Source organism: Balaenoptera ricei, chromosome 4 (genome assembly GCF_028023285.1).
Source record: "Balaenoptera ricei isolate mBalRic1 chromosome 4, mBalRic1.hap2, whole genome shotgun sequence".
Classification (NCBI taxonomy): Eukaryota; Metazoa; Chordata; class Mammalia; order Artiodactyla; family Balaenopteridae; genus Balaenoptera; species Balaenoptera ricei.
Genome location: NC_082642.1, coordinates 137,821,242 through 137,839,863, shown reverse-complemented (window position 1 = coordinate 137,839,863; position 18,622 = coordinate 137,821,242). Strand labels below are relative to the sequence as shown.

General features: G+C 37.6%; 1 non-coding gene across 1 annotated transcript; it reads left to right on the top strand.

The window, feature by feature from the left end:
* The first annotated feature begins 1,137 nt into the window (after positions 1 to 1,137).
* On the top strand, positions 1,138 to 1,248 carry LOC132365684 (U6 spliceosomal RNA). Its single transcript, XR_009503202.1, has one exon. It is a non-coding gene; the product is annotated as a U6 spliceosomal RNA (small nuclear RNA).
* Positions 1,249 to 18,622: the final 17,374 nt, after the last annotated feature.

Below are 18,622 nucleotides of genomic sequence, written 5' to 3'. Positions count from 1 at the left end.
GATTTCTATAAACGTTTCACAGACTCACTAATACATTTCTGGAGAGCTTAACTTCATATTTAACTTTCATTTAAGAAGCTTCAGTGGTTTTTCACATGTCTAGTGTTGTTTTGAAAAATAAGAAAGGAAAACACAAGACAAATATTATTCCTTAAATTATTTCTGGTTATAATTTTAAAATAAAATAAATATTTGATTTAGCAATAATATGTGAATTACTGGCAGTGGTGAGGTCATGAATGTAAATGAGCTGGAAAAGTTCCACATGACATAAAGTCCATTTAGAAAAAGTGAGAAAATTACTGGCCTTGTCATATGAGAAATATTTATGTCATTAGGTTGATTTTTGGTGTATTTGTTTTATGCTTGAATTTATTAACTGATCATTTGTAAAGTTTATGTAACTTTCTTTTCTGTTCATTGTTTATGCTTCCTATTTAGCTATGCAATGGAATCAAAGACACATGAATGAATATAATGTTTTTATAATTATTTGTTCATCAGCAATGAGCATTCAAGTTTTTCTGGTGTTATGAAATCATTGGTTTGATACAAATAATACACAATGGTTTTACTAAGTCAGAAAGTGACAATATAGAGTTCTCATCTAGTGGAACATTTTTGTTTGGACAAAATTATTTTAAAGAAAAAACTAATAAAAGCAAAACAATAGAAAAAAAGTAACAGCTTTTTATTGCCTTTGTCCTTTAAATTTTGTCTAAAATTTCCTGTTGTCCTTCAATAAACACTTATTATCAGAAAATATACTTGTTTAGTTGACATATTTAATTTTTAAATAATCAACTTACTAATATTAATTTAGTTAGCAAAGAACTATTACCTCATATGAAGTAGCTAAGTCTATTTACACAACTAAACTCCATCTAAAATGTCAGTATCCTCTTCCACCATATTGTTTCATCACACAAACCTTCAGTGGCAAAATCTCATCTTTTATGAAATAAGTAATGCTTTTTTTTTGTAATATGATGGCTGTATGGGGGTAATGCTTAGCATTATTATTTTTAAGAGGAGAATCTCTAGCCCTCCTTGGTCTATAGCCCTCTCATATACATAGCCCTTGAAACATGGGGTATATTGATTCCAGACAGCCTCCTATTAAAAAAAAAAGATCAGATGCTTGTTTTGGGAGTACATATTGTAAAATTGGAATGAAAACACTAGAGGAGACTAGCATGGACCCTGATCAAAGATGACAGACAAATTTGTGAAGCGTTCCTATCTTTATTCTCTAATGAAAATTAAAGTAGCTGAGTTTTGTTGTTTCATTTTTAAAGATTGAGCTGTATGATGCTTAGTTAGGTTTAAACAAATGAGATACAAATGAAATAAAAATAATATAATTTTACTTAAGAGCTCACAAAAATGAAGTAACTTATAATTTTAAGAAAACTTTCCATGGTATGCAGCCAAATGTTAATTTTTAAATGATGTGTTTTTACCTTTCTTTCCCTTTATAACTCAGTTTATAAAAAGCAGCTTTAAAAAAGCACTTTTATAAATTCATAAAATTATCCAGATTACCTGCTTTGCATTGCCCAAGTTCATGACAGAATTGTTTACTTCTTCTTTTCTTTTTGTCTAGGTAAACTTGATGCTGATATTGACAACTGATGTAATTGTAGTATTATTAACACTTTGCTTCAGATAAAAACAAATCCAGGCGTAGATAAGGAGAGACCTTATTCAAAAAGACTAATACAATAGGGGGAAACCTTGGAGCTCAGAAATCTGCAAGTGCCTCAAAATCAAACATAAAAAGGCTTTTCTTTCATAGAGAGAGGTAAGCAGAGCTTAAAAGAAACTTTTGAGAGGAAGTTGGACAAACAAGGAGTGTGTAAATAGCATAATAGATGTAATCTGTTGACTGAAAAAAATGCACAAACTAAAAACTGAGAATTATGTTTTATTTGGTGGACATACTGAGGGCTTAAGTCTGGGATACAGCTTCTCAGATAGCTCTGAGGGACTGTTCCAAAGAGGTAAGGGAAGAGCCAGAATATGTAGGAGTTTTTGCACACTCAAAGAAAACAAAAAACAAAACAAAACAAAAACAGGTAGTTTCTTTTAATCTTTTTAATCAGAAGATTACTGTTAAAGAAAACCAGACATCTCAAGTTAATAAATTTAGTGCTCTTCTACGTATGGGAAGATCCAAGTGTCTGACTGGGCTCATTGAAATCATCCTTTTGATATGCACCTTAACTATCTAGGGCCAGGTTGTGCAATTTTTTTGGTTGAAAGGTCTGACAGGAAATGTGTCTGCTGGGCCTGCTGATTTGGGGATTGGGGGGGAGTACATATTCTGCATCTTAGCCTTTGACTCAGGGATGGGGACAAACTAAAGTTCAGGGAACTGTGGGGAAAGAGAAGCCTGAATAAAGTTTGGTCAAGACAAAGCAGAGGAGAAGAAATACACAATTTTGAATACTTGGTCAGGAGCTATAACAGTATATTATGTGTGTGTGTGTGTGTGTGTGTGTGTGTGTGTAAGTACATTTATTGGTGGCTCAGTGTTTCACTTTGTTTGTGATAAGCTATTTTGATGGTTTGGTATGTAGCTGTGGTATTAGATAAAGATATTTGATGTTTGTCCCCTTCCTGTCTCCTAAAACCAAGCTCCTAAAAAGCTTGGAATTTCCTAAGTGATAAGGATGATAAAGGCCTTTTGTTAAAAGGAGGCAACTCTTGGTGAATGGGACCCTAGATAGCTTCAGGATGGGGGCTGGTTGCCAGAAAGATCATGCCTTGATTGGAAGCTTGGGGAGAAGAAACTAGAGATTGAGTCAATCACCGATAGCCAATGAAATCTTCATAAAAATATCTAAATGATGGGGTTTGAAATCTTCCAGGTTCATGAACACATGGAGGGGCTGAGAGGATGGCACACCTGGAGAGGGCACAGAAGCTCCATGATCCCTCTTCCCCTACTTTGCCCTCTGCATCACTGTCACTTTGGCCATTTCTGAGGTTTAGCCTTAAAAACAGACTGGAAAATGTAAGTAAAGTGTTTTCCTGAGTTCTGTGAACCTGAAGAGGTTGAACCTGATTTACAGTTGGTGGGTCAGAAGTATGAATGGCCTGAGACTTGTGACTGACATCTGGAACTGGAGCTGCCTTGTGGGACTGAGCTCCTTAGCTTGTGAGATCTGATGCCAACTCCAGGTAGATAGTGTCAGAATTCATCTCAATTGTTGAACACACAGTCAGTGTCTGGAAAATTAAATAAGTGGTGTTGGAAAAGATACCATATATTTGGTGTCAAGAACAAGAAACTCTCTTTTGGTGTTAGAAAAAAATGGAATTTTCTAGAACAGCTCTGGCTCAGAGAAACATGTGGTTTGTGAAGAGAAAGAATAAAAGGGTAGCGGATAAGGAATCTTTAATCCCTGGATGGCTACTTAGTCACCCAAGGTATGAAACTTCAGCTGCATTGCGATCACTTACTAAAGGTAAAAGTTACTAGTGTTATTTAGAAATGGTTGCAGACCTGACTTCCGAGGACTTCAGTCACTGGATAACTAAGGAAATGTAAAATAATAAGAAGCATGCCAAACATATAATCTAATGTTGGTTATTATTATCTGTAATAGCTAAAATGAATGAAAATGCTGAGTTGGACCTTGATGCTAGACCAAGCACAGATTTCTCTTGGTGAGAGTCAAGGGACTTGTCCTAACAGGGTGGAAATTTTTAAAGGGTTACTAAGAAATGGAGTGAATAAAGGAAACATTGACAGGGGTGAAAAAATGAGGAAGAGAAAGGAGAGAGTCAAGAAGCCTCTTGCAGAAGGGTGGGAATATTTAGATGGTTATTTAAAAATGGGATGAATAAAATGAACATTGATGTTATTGAAACAAAGGTCTTAATACACCACTATTGAAAGTTAAGTGGACCAAAGAAAGTCCCTTCTGATCTCCCAACATTAAAAGGCCCCAAATAAGTCTACTCTATGTGCCCTCGTTTGGAGGAATTAAAAAAATGAGAAGGCAAATATTTCAGTGAGAAACTGGCCCTGGAAATACTTGATGCCATAATTGGGCCGATTAATCAAGATAATGATAGACAAAAGGACTCTGGTCCCTCAGCTAGAAACCCTGCTGGAGACAACAAATCCTTTTGTACTTACATGGTTATAATGGTCAAGGGGTAGGAAGAAGTTTCTGGGATTTCTTGACATAGGAACCATTTGCACTGTGGTACCAAAACCCACTGGTGAAACACTAACATGGACTTCAATTAGATTTAGCAAATATAGAAATATAAGAGCTAGTAGGATTAAGGTGGAGGTCTGGAAGAAAATTAGAACGTTTAAACAGTTTCTGTGTGAAGAGGTTGTATCTCCTTTACCTGAATGTTTTATGAGAATGGATGTCTATGGATATTATGTCTGACTGCGGAATGCCTCATTTACCTAGTATTATAAAACCAAAAACTGTTAATGAAGGCCTGGCGAAGGCTACAGTTACAAATGTAAGGGTTAATGGGATTAAGGTGAAATTTGGGAGAAGAGTTGGTAAATTTGAATAGGCTTTATTTGAAATGGTTGCAGCTCTTTCACACGAATGCATTATTAGGACAGACATCATATCTGACTGGGAACATTTCCCTTATCTAGTACTGTAAAACACAAGCCATGTAAATCAACCCTTCAAGCAATATTAATTGGACATGCTAAATGGGAATCAGTAAGATTGGCTGAGGCCAAAAAGCACAGAATAGAAACTGGATTGCTGGTATGGACAAATTCTCTGAGATAACCCTGTATTGAGTGTATACTAGGGCTTATGGCAAAACGTGTGAGTGCCTCCTTGCAATGACTACTGGGACGTCAGAAATGTTCATTTGAGGGGCAATTACCAGTTGGTATCAGAAATTAGTTATAACTGTTCCTATGATTGAAGGACATAAAATAATCTTGAAACCTGAAACACCCATGTCTTGGGTAATGTTGGATAAATGTTCTAATGGGGAGGACAGTGTCCGGAAGAGTTTAATAATGAAATGGAAATGATTTACAGTGGGCCCTCCATAGCTTTAGATTCCACATCCACAGATTCAACCAAGCATGGATGGAAAATATTAGAAAAAGAATCCAGAATGTTCCAAAAAGCAAAATTTGAATTTGCCATATGGCAACTATATACATAGCATTTACATTGTATTAGGTATTACAAGTAATCTAGAGATGACAAAGTATACAGAAGGATATGCATAAGTTATACGTAAATATTACACCATTTTATATGAGACTTGAGCATCCTCAGATTTTGATATCTGTGGGTGTCCTGGAACCCATCCTCCGTGGATACCCAGGGATGACTGTATATAAGATCTTTATACTAAGGTAATCCAAGGAGACACCCGTGAGTAGGGAGCTCTTTCCCCAGGACTGAATTTGTAACTGTGTGAAGAGCTGCTGGATTCTATTGTCACTTGGACAGCGTCCTATAAACAGCAATCAACTGACCAACAAAGAGGTGCCTGGTTTATGGATGGTAGCCCAAAAGTGAACGGACAGCATCCTGTTTAGAAGGCCATCACTTTGACTGAAAAAGGTAAAACATCAGTTCAGTGGGCTGCATTGCTTGCTGCTTGCCACAGTGTTTCAGTTTTTACTAAATGATGGGTTGCCCCTGGCAGGCCTGCAAGCCCTGTACCTGCCCAGCCTCAGGACTGAAGAAAGAGCCCCGAGTCAGCGACAGAACCATCTCATTCCTTTATCCTTGGCTACTCTTCTTTCCTTTTTCCATTTATGCCCAAACATTTACATCTTTGGAAGGGATATTAGGGTTGGTCACTGTGCTGGTCTAGAGTGTAGGCAGCAGTATTAGTCTAGCAAGTACTTCCCCTCATCTAAGGAGGGGGTTGTGGGAACCTCCTGATTTATAGCCATTAAGTCAGAAGTAAGGATGGCCCAGGGCTTGTTACTGGTGTCTGAAGTGTGGGACTTGAATCCCTTTAACCTGTGGGATCTGATGCTAAATCCAGGTAGATTGTGTCAGATTTGAATTGAATTGTTGGACACCCTGTTGGTGTGTCAGAGAATCAGAGAAGTGGTTGGTATGGGGGAAAAAAAAACCCTTCAATAGTATAAAATCAAGTCTTAAGTTTCTATTAAAGTTGGACAGTTTAGCTTTTTTTCTATCTATAAGCACATCACTAATCCTGGCCCATTACGTGAGTCCTATTGATCATAAGAGGGATTGAAAAAAGGAGAGTGTTTAAAATTGTTAAAAGCTATTCTCACTGCTGAGAAAAAGAATTTTAAGTTCTACTAGTGATGGGCCAGTAGTGATGGGCCAGTAGTTCTACTAATGATGGGCCAGTAGTTGCAGATTTGCATATAAAGGACGGCATATTATTTTCACCTTTCAAGTACTTGAGACTACTATACCTCTAGACAACTGATGCTTAACTAAACAGTACATTTTCTGTTCCTGCAATTTTTTTTTTTTGTAATTCAGTGGGTTGATTCCATTAATCACTTCTGCTCTCTTCAAAACTCTTTCCAAATCCCTGTATGTATCGATATTAAGGTAAAGCATAAAGAAACAAATCTGCTGTCATCTGAGCCACAAGTTCCAGGTAATAGATTCATTCTTATCCTCGATTTAGGAAACCACAGCCTGTCCATCAGTGATGATCAGAAATTACATGGTTTCAATTCTGTGCAGCCCAGCTCTTGGTAGGTGTGGGGTGAAAAGTACCCTCACCAATGAACTCAGCTTCAGCTTCAGGTAAATCCAAGCCCTCACCCTTCCATGACACATGAAAGGAGTCAATGTCTCAGATCAGTCCTAATAAAGACAATCTTGCTATTAGTACCCTAAGACCTATTACTCCAACTTCTCTTTGGATGTGTGAAATAAAATTAATATTTTATGGCAAGACAAGAAAAATTTAAACAAAAAATTTTCTCTGCCTTTTGGCCTCCTCTCTCCCCGCACTGTGCTTTGTGTATCTGCATTTTGCACCGACCAAACCTCCCCAATGGTAGAAATACCTGCTCAACCATAAAAAGCAACATTCTCCTAGCATCAGTAAGACAAGTCCTTAAAGATAACATTCCTTCTTGATCTCTTAAGGGGTCACATAGTGCTTTTATATCTGGATTATGTAAACTGTCAATAATACGTCATTTGATGTACAGCTCTTTGTCTCAAAATAAACTTATATAACTGTGCCTTGACTTCTAATGGGTGGAACAGTTCTCAGAGCTTTCTGAGATGCTTTCCCTGGGTTATAATCCTCAAATTTGGCTTGAATAAAATTTTCCATTTCTTTCTTAGATCGACTGGTTAATTTTTCATCAAGAAATGGCTGTGTTTTCTCCCTTTATGTAATCTCAGAAATAGCCTCTAATTGTCATTTGTAATTCTATGGCTGGACCTCAAGCTCTTGTATTTACGCTTCTACTCTTAAATATAATTTCTTTTTTTCCCACAAAACAATCATAAACTGTAGACAGACTAGCACCAGACACTGTAGTACCTGCTATACATATATAATTTCATTTACCACTCATAGCAAAAATATGGCATAGATAATATTTTCTCACGTTTTCTGGAGAAGTTAAATTAACTGTGATTAACAACTATTAAGTAATAAATGGTCAACAGGATCTAATCTAGATCGACTCTGTTCTTTCTACTCTACTACGCTGCAGCTCCCAGCCCATGGTCCACTTTCCAGTGTGTTCATCTACAATGCCCACCTAGTTCTTTACTTCATATTGCCACTTCCTTATAGATAATATTACCCCCCAAAGCCACTTAAACTTGCCAACTGAAACCATGGAAACACAACCCTTCTATGCCTGTGGATCGTTAGGTTTTCCTACCTCTCCAGTATGCAAAGCAGGGATTCTAAAGGTGGGTTACATGGATCTCCCTGGGTTTAATAATTGGTTTGGGGGAACTCTGTGATATCCTTAAAGCTATGCAAAACAAAGCAAAAAACAAAGTAAAAATGTGTGTGTGTGTTTGTGTGAGAATATGTGCTTTCTCCTAGGGTAGTAAACTCTTTACCTACCACTTATCCTCTTTACAGATGTACAGATGTATAAATCAGGGATCATGTCATTGAAGGGCTTCTGTCATGCTCAAAGCCATTGCGATTTTTAAGGCGGACTCTATGCAACCACTCATAAGTAACTTCTCTTTCTCTTCTCATGTGGGAGAGGAATCAACAGCTGTATTTGGTGGTGCCACATGTGTGGCAGAGTGTAGGAGGGATTTTGTTTTCTGTTCTCATCTACTTCATCATTACTATTTCTCACTTTGCTTCTATCATCTTCTGGTGCATATCTCCTTTGTGGCCTATTCTATTTATTTATGAAAAATATTAATATTATGATGTGTATATGCTCATTTTATATTAATATAGAGGGCTATTTAATTATTTTTTCAGTTTTTTTTTTCTTCTGTAGCACTTTGAATATGTCATTCTACTGCCTTGTGGGGTTCTTTGTTTTTTATGAGAAGTCAGCTGTTACTCATATTGGGGTTTTCTTGTTACAAGCCATTTTCTCTTCCTGGTTTCAAGATTTTTTTCTTTGTTCCTGATTTTCAACAATTTAACTATGATGTGTCTGAATGTGAATCTTTTTACATCAACACTTGCAGTGTGTTGAGATTTTTGGATTTGTAGATTGACATTTTTCATCAGATTTGGGAAAATTTTTCAGCCATTATGTCTTTGAATATTATGTCATAAATATTTTTCATGTCCCTTTCTTTCTCTCCAATGCTGGTACTCCCATTATACATACGTTGATGTGCTTAATGATTTTAAACACTTCTCTCAGGCTCTGTTTACTTTCATTCTTTCTTTTTTCTCTTCACCATATTGCATAATCTTTATTAATCTATCTTTGGTGTGCCTGATTCTTTTTTCTGCCAGCTCAAATTTACTGTTGAGCCCCTCTAGTAATTTTTTAATTCTAATTACTATAATTTTCAACTCCAGACTTTCAACTCGGTTCTTACTTATAATTTCTATCTCTTTACTGATATTTTTTATTTGATGAGGCATTCTTATCTTTAATTCTTTGAACATATTTATAGTGGCTGCTTTTAAAAACTTTATCTGATAAGTCCAACATCTGGGCTTCTTCAAAGAGTTTCTATTGCCTATATTTTTCTTCTTTCTTTTTGTGTATGATTCACACTTTCCTGTTTGCTGTTCTTTATATGTCTCAATTTTTCATTGACCATCCCCCTCCTTGGGTGGTTTGATATGGTGTTGCTGTTGCTTCCTTGGTCATGTGTTTGTTTAGTAACTTGACTGAACTATCTCTGTAGCGTCTATTTTCCCCATAATATACAGCATCTGATGGCTCTTGTAATTTTTTTTTTCTTGTTTTTATCTTTTAGTCTAGTGGACTTTTAGATACCTAGTGGTCACATCTAAGTCAGTTAAGCCACTTGTTTGGTCAAAGATCATGTTTAAACATCTTTAGCCAGTTAGATTTTTATCCTTTACAGTTTTTACTGTTAGATATGTGTCTGGCATAGAGGATGCTATCACAATTTAAGGAGTTTATGATCTTGTCCCATGTTCATCTAGTAACTAATCATTTAGATTTTTCCTCTCTGATCATTCCTAAGAGGACACAGCCTAAGACATGCACATAGACTTTCACTCTGCCAGGAATGTGTGTGATTTTATTTTTAACCCTGGTTTCCTAAGATATGTCCATGAGTCAGAGTAGCTTATTATTCAGCCAGTGTTTTGTCAGAATTGCACTGACGTCTCTTGTGCCAATGAGGCTTCTGCCTTTTGTTGATGGATCTTTGTGTGGCTTGGGAAGTGCTTTTCAAATCTACCCATGTCCAGTTCTGATTGCTTCTGATGATCTGGTGCAGCCTAGCACATGCACACAACACTCCCAACCCCCATGGTTGACTGTTACTCCAAAGAAGTCTGGTAAAGACAATATTGTCCCTGGGTTCTTTTAAATTTCTGGTTCCTCTTCCATGTCACTTGTTGCTACTAGTATCAGGGTCCTATCTTAATTGCTTCCCTCTAAGGTCTTCATGGGTTTTGACAACAACCTTAGTAATGGAATTCTCTGAGCTCTGTTAAAAATAAAGTCAGCCCCTTCAGGCAGAGCTGTGGATCTCTAAATTATTATCGCCTTCCTCTTCCCTTGCTCAGAATCTTTGCAGGTCTGCACAGGAGTTGGAGGTGAGCCAATGGCCCACTTCTAGAGCGACATCCCAGCTCGAACAGCTGATACTGCAGGCAGTTAGTAACACCTGACCTTCTTGGCTTGCCCATCCCTGCATGGAAACTCTGCCCTATAAGCAAGCTGGAGCTGAGAAAACTGTGCCCAGTTTTTTTAGTTTATCATATCTAGAGTGGAGCTTGCATGCTACAATTAGGGCCTGAGTAGGGACAGGGGGCCTCAATCTTCTGAGTTATGCCTGTTTTGAATAGAGCTTCAGCAAAACAGGACTTGAGATGAGAAATTCCTACTACCTACCTCTTCTGAGGTGAAACCAGAGCTCTCAAATGAAACTGAAGGAAGGAGTTCCCATCTTAATGTCTGTACCCTCCTGGGGTAGAGGACAGGGGTAGAGTTTCTATACATGGAGCTGGGAGGGGGAAAAAGGAATAGGTCATGGCATAAATGCCATAGTCTCCTGCTATTGTTGAGATTTAGACTTTCTTGAACAAGTGTTGTTCCCTTTGCTTTATGGCCTTAAAACAATTTCCAGAGACTTTAAATTATTGTTTTGTTTTGTTTTATAATTTTCTCCAGTTAAAAGTTTGTCTTGTTGGGAGTAAGGTTCACTGCATTACTCACTCTTCCATTCCAAAACTACTACTTCCTTAATCATAATTCATCGCATTAATTTCATATTGCTCCCAGAGATAAACCCACACACATATGGTCACCTTATTTTTGATAAAGGAGGCAAGAATATACAATGAAGAAAAGACAGCCTCTTCAATAAGTGGTGCTGGGAAAACTGGACGGCTACATGTAAAAGAATGAAATTAGAATACTCCCTAACACCATACACAAAAATAAACTCAAAATGGATTAAAGACCTAAATGTAAGGCCAGACACTATAAAACTCTTAGAGGAAAACATAGGCAGAACACTCTATGACATAAATCACAGCAAGATCCTTTTTGACCCACCTCCTAGAGAAATGGAAATAAAAATGAAAATAAACAGATGGGATCTAATGAAACTTAAAAGCTTTTGCGCAACAAAAGAAAGCATAAACAAGATGAAAAGACAACTCTCAGAATGGGTGAAAATATTTGCAAATGAAGCAACTGACAAAGGATTAATCTCCAAAATTTACAAGCAGCTCATGGAGCTCAATTTCAAAAAAACAAACAACCCAATCCAAAAATGAGCAGAAGACCTAAATAGACATTTCTCCAAAGAAGATATACAGATTGCTAACAAACACATGAAAGGATGCTCAACATCACTAATCATTATAGAAATGCAAATCAAAACTACAATGGGGTATCACCTCAAACTGGTCAGAATGGCCATCATCAAAAAATCTACAAACAATAAACGCTGGAGAGGATATGAAGAAAAGGGAACCCTCTTGCACTGTTGGTGGGAATGTAAATAGGTACAGCCACTATGGAGAACAGAATGGAGGTTCCTTAAAAAACTAAAAATAGAACTACCATATGACCCAGCAATCCCACTATAGGGCATATACCCTGAGAAAACCATAATTCAAAAAGGGTCATGTACCACAATGTTCATTGCAGCTCTATTTACAATAGCCAGGACATGGAAGCAACCTCAGTGTCCATCGACAGATGAATAGATAAAGAAGATGTGGCACACATATACAATGGAATATTACTCAGCCATAAAAAGAAACAAAATTGAGTTCTTTGTAGTGAGGTGGATGGACCTAGAGTCTGTCATACAGAGTGAAGTAAGTCAGAAAGAGAAAAACAAATACCGTATGCTAACACATATACATGGAATCTAAAAAAATATGGTTCTGAAGAACCTAGGGGCAGGACAGGAATAAAGACACAGATGTAGAGAATGGACTTGAGGGCACAGGGAGGGGGAAGGTTAAGCTGGGACGAAGTGAGAGAGTGGCATTGACATATATACACTACCAAATGTAAAATAGATAGCTAGTGGGAAGCAGTTGCATAGCACAGGGAGATCATCTCGGTGCTCTGTGACCACCTAGAGAGGTGGGATAGGGAGGGTGGGAGGGAGAAGCAAGAGGGAGGGGATATGGGGATATATGTATACATATACCTGATTCACTTTGTTATACAGCAGAAACTAACACAACATTGTAAAGGAATTATACTCCAATAAAGATGTTTAAAAAAAATTTCATATTGCTAAAAAATTTTAAAGCATACTGAAATTTATTGTTCATTTAAATTGTATGTTGAACTGACTTAAACTTTAAACCAACAAAGAAAATTTTGGTGGCATATTATTAAATACATTTAAGAATTTGCCTGACATAAATTAAGTAAACTATATGTTAAACACCATTTATAAGTTAATCTTTGGATATACATTTCATAGTGAGACAGGAACAAATGGGGCAGGGCACAACCTTTAAAAGAATGACATAGCCTTTGAGGATACGATAAAAACTGGTTACAACCGATTAGACCCAAGATGGTGGAAGATTCGACTTCCAGTAGACCTTGAGCCTTGTTATACACTCATTGTGATACATTAGCATGCTAAATGACACACCCACAGGTGCCACGACAGTTCCAAGGTCAACCATAAAAGGCCAAAAAGTGAGTGGTGGCCCAACTCCTGGAAATTCCCGCCCCGTCCCCAAAATAGTTGGAACAATCCTCTCATTTATTAGCCTGTGAAATTACCTGGCCCAGAATAACTAACCACCCCATAATTCAGGGCGTCTATCACTTTCCCAGATGGCCTACATTCTGTCTGTGGAGTGTGTTTCTCCCAGCGCTGATCTCACTTTCCAAGATGACCCCATTCCCTGGGGCTGCTCTCGCCTTTTGAGAGGGACCCCATTCTGCCTATAGAATTTGTATCTCTCTGAATAAACCTGTTTTCAATTTACTATGGCTCACTTTTGAATTCTTTTCTTTCTGAAGCTACGGACTCTCACTTGGCAACCTGTCCCAGGGACTCACCTGAGACCTGGGACATGACCATCCTCTCGCACCCCATTTTCCTGCAACAATAGAGCTTTATATTTTCATGAGGACTCTTTTGAAGTAACTTAATATTTCATATCCCTTTTTTTATTTTTGCCTTAGTGACAGATATAATTATCCAACTCTACTGAGAAAAGATGTTGAAATATTTTCTCCTGCAATCATTGTGAAAAGTCAAAAATTTGTAAAGGTGCGACAGTAGGTCACATTACAATTTTTGAAAAAATACTTTTTAGGCCAGTAGTAACCATCGAAATGGCAGAGATTAAAACAACAACAACAGCAGCAACCAAGTATGTAATGACTACCTTTATGTGACTATTATGTAACACATTTGCAGAAAATTCCTTCTGTACGTTAAGTATCTATACATTTATTTGGGGCCCAGACCAATTGTGGGGCTTTTTGTGTTACTCTGTCCTCATTCCTCTTTTCAGGGGTATCTAATTTTCTTGTTGAATGACAGAGTCATAGAAATTTTTTAAAAAGACAAAAACAGTAGTATCATCTGATTCAACTGCTTTGTTTTATAAATGTTAAAAACTATGTTCTAGAGAGAAAAATCAAGGTCATGTGGCTTTTAATGAACATCTGAAACTTGGGTGTCTCAAACCCCTCCCCAATGCATACTTCACTCTGCATGCAGCTTCCCCCCAAAAAATAGCAGAAGGTGATGGTAACTGAACTCAAGTCACCAGAAGCAACCTAGCACCTTACTCATTTATTTCCCTATACAGCTGCTGTGCCAGATGCAGTATTCTGAAATAGAGGTAACACTTCAGAACGGGTCCTTTCTATGTTGGACACTTTATTTTTGCTCACATTTTCTGAAGATCCCATATACTTCTGGGAGATTATTTTTCCTTAACTTTCTTTAAAGGGGAGGGGGGTGGGGGAAGACTTTCCTAGGACATCTGCAATTCTGAATAAGTACTGCAGTCAAGGAAAGAAGTGAATGTTCATAATTGAAGGATATCTCCCAAAGGAAAAAGGTCAAGTTAAAAAAAAAAAAAACTCAGGAAAGGGTAATGTTTACAGAGGACAAAATGCTTTAAACTGGAGAGATGCAGTATTTTTACTTTAGGATAATGGTAAACTTATATCTTTCTCAGAAGTTAAAATTTCTGTCCATAGTTAGAGAAAAAAAAATGTGTACCTTTGATATAGAGAATTACTTTTGATCAGTGTTTTTAGTTTATGTAGTACAACTACCTGGAGGAATATGCATTTTCTACATCATTTAAAAATATTTATAGCAACAAATAACTCATAAACAGATTATCTCTGACAATGGTGCATATCATTCACTGAAAATCTAATTTATTTTTGGTATTTTTAAAGAGAAAAAATAAACAAGTAATCTTTAAACAATTTCCAATGTGTTTTGGGGGCCCATCAGTATAAAATTGTGTGATTCTCATTTCCTTTCCTAAACTCTCTGTGGGAATCCTCAGTCAATTGTTGCAGTGATTAGATCTTAGTTTTGTGGCATGTTGAAACACTCTAAATCAGGACAGAGGAGGTGAAGAAATCTCTCCTAGTTAAACAGATAACTTGTGTACTGCAAGGCATTCTTTTGTTTATGAACTTCAGAGAGAACTCTTTGTACATTACACAAGCCCACATTGTGAAGAACAAAGATGGGATTTCAAAGGCTGGCCTCTTTTGTGATAGAAGAAAAAGCATTTTTCCTCTCCAGGTGGATATTTCTAAGAAAGATTAATAGGTAGAGGAAAAATCATCTTCAGAAAAGATCAGAGTTTGAGCTGTGCTGTTTGGGCTTCATGGTTTTATATATCCCCTCAGTAATAGTGGGCCATGCATGAAAAAGTTTTTTTTTTTTCTTCAAACTATCCATTGCATAAAATGAATTGACAAACATAACCATGTCTGACAGTGAAATTTGCAATTTAGTGTGATACACACAGTATGTCTTCTACTTTGTGCAAATATTCCCCAGATGCTTTCATTTTGCTGGTAAGGACATATCTTCCTCTTCTACTATCGTCCTCTTTTACTTTTCATTGAGTCATTTCTATACCCTCGCAGGCACATTTTCAAGTGCTTCTGAAGAAGGATTGGTCTACACTGCACCTTGTCTCAACGTGATGTCTCCCAGGCTCTACGATCAGAACCAGTCTTCTTTTTCACCACCCACTTTGTTTCCTTTGCCTGTGAAGATTTTTAAATATTCTAAGTCGTTTCGTATTTCTATGTAATCTGTTAAAAATCAAGCTTCCCCCGACAATCTCTGTAACAACAGTGTTCTATTTCCTGCTCTTTTAATATAATTACCAGCATGAATTATCTCATGCCTGACATTTGTACCTCTATAATATATGCCTGTCAGGATTGGACTTTTAAATATATATTCTCAGTAGAGTTTAACCTATTGTAAATAGGTTGCTTAGCACTGCCATTGCATCTTACTTTATACATATTATTCAAAAATAAGCATGAAGAGCACTTCTGTAGACCAAGGACACTCTATAGGGTTTAGAAACAACTTAGGTGAGTAAATAGTGTTTTGAATATATAAAACAGTCAGCTTATGCACTTTTATTTTTTTGGAAAATTGAATTCTAGTAATTCTAAGAAATTCTAGGAAATGTCATATACAGTCCTAAAAATCTTCCAATCAGTGAACTAAAAAATTGCCCTGATTCTTGTTTGTGTAAAAATACTTAGAGTTAGAAATAATTTCATTACTAGGAAGTATATAGCAGCCTCATTGCTAAAATAAAATAAGCAAAAAAATAAAAATAAAAATAACCAGATACACAAAATTAAATCGCTATCTACAAAAGTAATGTGGCCAGATTATATTAAAAGTGGGACATAAGATCTTAAGAGAGAGATGCTGGAAGTGGAGCAACATGGACCAGGCTCCATTATCTCTTTTTCCTTAAATGAATAAAATTATTTTCACAGGGGACATCATTTTTCCCATTTTTCCAAGACATTTTTTCCAAAATGTTTCCCATTTTTCTTGGGCAGTTGTTTCAGCAGCAGAAGGCATTTAAACCTACAAAAAATTTTTTTGAAAACAACTCAGTATAATAAATAAAATATATAAAATGTTACATTGAAGGATCCAGGAAAAGATTTGTAAAATAAGAAATAGGCTCAGGAAAAAAAAAAAAAAAGTAATATTCAAGTTCAAAGATTTTTATGTACACTGTAGGGGCAGAAAAAAAAATTTCCCTTCTACCCTTCTAGGTTCTTTGGCTGGTCTAGTAATTAAATTGACATAAGACAGATTAACAAGAAAAAAAATTGATATCATATGTACAGGAGCCCCAAAAATATGAGATCCAAAAGGCCGTCAAGCAATTGAAGTTTTTATGCTATCCTGAGCTGAGGACTGGGATGGGGGCTTCAAAGAGGAAGAGGGTAATTCATGGGACAATAAGAAGAGCAGATGTTTGCCCTGCCATGCAGCTCTGTGTTTCAGATAAAAAGTTATCTCTGGTAATAGTTCTCTTTCTGGGCCAGACCCGCAATCTAAATCCTTTCAGGCAGTTACGGAAGAGGTAAAAGCTTTTCCTGAGTCTGGAGGATCTTGATTGCCTTCCACTCAAAATAATCCACATGCCAAAGTGGCACATTTTTGGATGGCATATTCTGTTCCCCTTCAGTAGCCGTTCAAAAATTTTTTCATATATTATTTAGATATACATTCAGAATATGTCTTTTATTTTATTCCCTAACATTTCTCTTTTATTTACATCCTTCTCATAATCTTCTGGGTATAGAAGGAAAAAAGGAAAGTAATTTTAGCAAAAATCAGTTAAAAACTTGGTCCAATCCATTAATTTAAACTGGATCTTGAGGTTGAAGTCAGTGTCTTTGAGGTAATTCATTCTTAAACTTTCTCCATTTTCCCCTCACTCCTGCCACGGGTGGGATTAGAGATGTGAGGAAAAGACTTCTATGACTTTGAGGCATTAGGAGGAAGAAAAACCTCTCACCTTATTCCCTAGGCTAGTTCTTGGATGGATACTGTCAAATAAAAACAAATCTGAACTTCAGCAAGGAGAAACTTATTCAAAAAGATCATTGCAATAAGGGGAGGAAGACTGTTGTGATGGGGGAGGGGCACTCTTGCAATAGGGGCAGGGGGGTTATTGAAATAATATGATGCGGAAAATATGCCAGGAGATCCGCAAGTGTATCAAATGGCATGAGAAATGGACTTTTCTTTTTCAGGGAGGAGTAAACAAGACTAGAAAAAAATGGATATGGGAAAATGGGATGAGTGATGGTGTGTAGGACAGCTGATGGGGGAATATCTTCCCCTGAGGTCAGCTAACATTCTGAGGAGTGGCTGCAAAAGAGGAGTTGTACAGCGTTGGGATGGTCAAAAATGGGTGAAGCCTTAGGGGCCTGGGGAAGGAGAGGTGTCTGATTAAAGTCTGTTCAAGCTAGCAAGCATTTCATCCAGATTGCTCAGTGGGGATAAACAGTTCAGCTCACCATTTAAGAGTCAAAGAATGGGAATTTAGAGAGCATTGGCCAGGCCTTGTCTTAGTAAAATGGGGGATACACCTGGGTCTTGCCTAACTATACAGAGAAGGGTGGATTTTTGCAGTCAGTCATTTTGGGGAGCACAGAAAAGCTGGGGTAATTTCCTGACTGTTGCTCTTTGGGGGAGAATCAAAGGATTCTGGTAAAGTTCAACATTGTCAACCAAGTGGAACTTTGCTGGCAAGTGCTGCAAATACCCTTGGCTGGTGAACTCGCAGTCTCCACCTTCTTAGCTCAGTCAGGGCTGAGAGGCTGCTGTCAGATGGCTCAGTTTCTTATTGCCTCTTATTGGTGCAGAAAACCACCAATGGTGAGAGTCATAACTCTAGCACCATTTCCAGTGTAGGGGTAAAAGGATTTTCCCACCCAGTTCTCTGACATCAGTTGGGTGTCCTATAATTCAACTCAATTCTGCCACTATCTACCTGGAGATAACGTCACATTCCACAGGGTAAGGGCTCAGTCCCACAGGACTGCCTCCCCACTTCCAATGCCACTTGCAAGCCCAGGTTGTCACCTGTGCTTCTGACTCACCTGCTATAAATTGGAGGTTCCAACAGCCCCCTTCTTGGGTATGATTCATCTGTTAGAGCAGCTCACGGAACTCAGAGATACTGGACCACTAGTTTATTAGAAAAGGATTTAACTCAGGAACAGCCAGATGGGAGAGATGCATAGGGCAAGGTATGCAGAAAGGGCATGGAGCTTTCCTGCACTCTCCAAGCTTGTCACTCTCCCCAGATCTCCACCTGTTCACCAACCCAGAAGCTCTCTTAAACCTGCACTTTGGGGGCTTCCCTGGTGGCGCAGTGGTTGAGAGTCTGCCTGCCAATGCAGGGGACACGGGTTCGAGCCCTGGTCTGGGAAGATCCCACATGCCGCGGAGCAACTGGGCCCGTGAGCCAC